The following is a 1,176-nucleotide window of genomic DNA, read 5'->3' on the forward strand; positions in this document are numbered from 1 at the left end:
ATCTGTTTTACTTAAATTATCATGATACACTACCATGAATGAAATTAAATGTATATAAAAATAAATCTATCAAATATTTCCCTTCTCTTCTTCACTTCTCTCTGCAATGGTTATAGCAGGCAAATTCAAATGAAAGCAACACCCACTGCAAGAACATGGCTTATTTCTGGTCACTTAGTGCAAGGAAGGTGGATGGAGCATGAGGCTCTACTCTGTGGAAGTCGGTGTTCAAGGGTTTATTGGACACTCAACAACGCGCATTCTCAAGGACCTGAGGCTAAGGGGAGCCAGACTGCACAAGGCAACGAGGGGAGGGAGATATCCGTGGAGGTGGAGAAGGCAAGCTTTTGGTTCTGGCTGAGAAGACGAGACAAGGCGTGGGGAGCAAGCAACTCCTGAAGAAGGTTAGCTGCAGGGAGTGTCAGGGAGAAGTCCCTGTTCACTGCTCCACCACCAGGAGATGTTCTGGGCGAAGGGGTGAAACATCTATGAGCAGTCCCCAGCTGATGACCCTGCAGCTAACAAAGTGGGCACTGGTGGAGGTGCGGCAGGCCTAGAGCCTAGCAGAAAGAACACCTACCTGTACAGATTAGAGTATTGCAGCCTGTTTGTTCCGTCCTTGTGAAAATGTACATCCTAAAACTACCTACCTGAGGATTATCGTTATAGAGCCCTCATGCACCGAAACAACTGTAAATGTGTTGGGAGGTGATGTGAAACTGTCAATGGCCTATTTTTAAAAAACACATATGAGCGGTAATTTTGATTTAAAAAAAAAAGGGGTATATGTCAACAAAATGAGAAAATAATTTTGAACCTGGTTTTATCTAATGTACAGATTTCTGCTCTGGAAATGTACACAACTTAGCACATATTTAAGTAGATAATGCATTATTTGCATATTTAAACAAAACATTTCAGAAAACTTGTAATGCAAAATAATCTTGTCATATAGATGTAAGTAATCAACTGGCGAGGTTTCATGGTGATATCTATTTGTTAAAACGTTTAACCTATTCATAGTGTCTCACCTGAGAAAACCTTTCCACAAGCATCAACTCAACCAGTTCCTTCTTCACTCTTGAAAAGATCTCTCACCCTTCGTTAATAACAGGGTTAAGAAAAGCCTGACTGTGGTGAACACACTGTATGTTAGTAACAGGGTGAGAGATAAGG

The sequence above is a fragment of the Poromitra crassiceps genome (genome assembly GCF_964638095.1).
Source record: "Poromitra crassiceps genome assembly, chromosome: 12".
Taxonomy (NCBI): Eukaryota; Metazoa; Chordata; class Actinopteri; order Beryciformes; family Melamphaidae; genus Poromitra; species Poromitra crassiceps.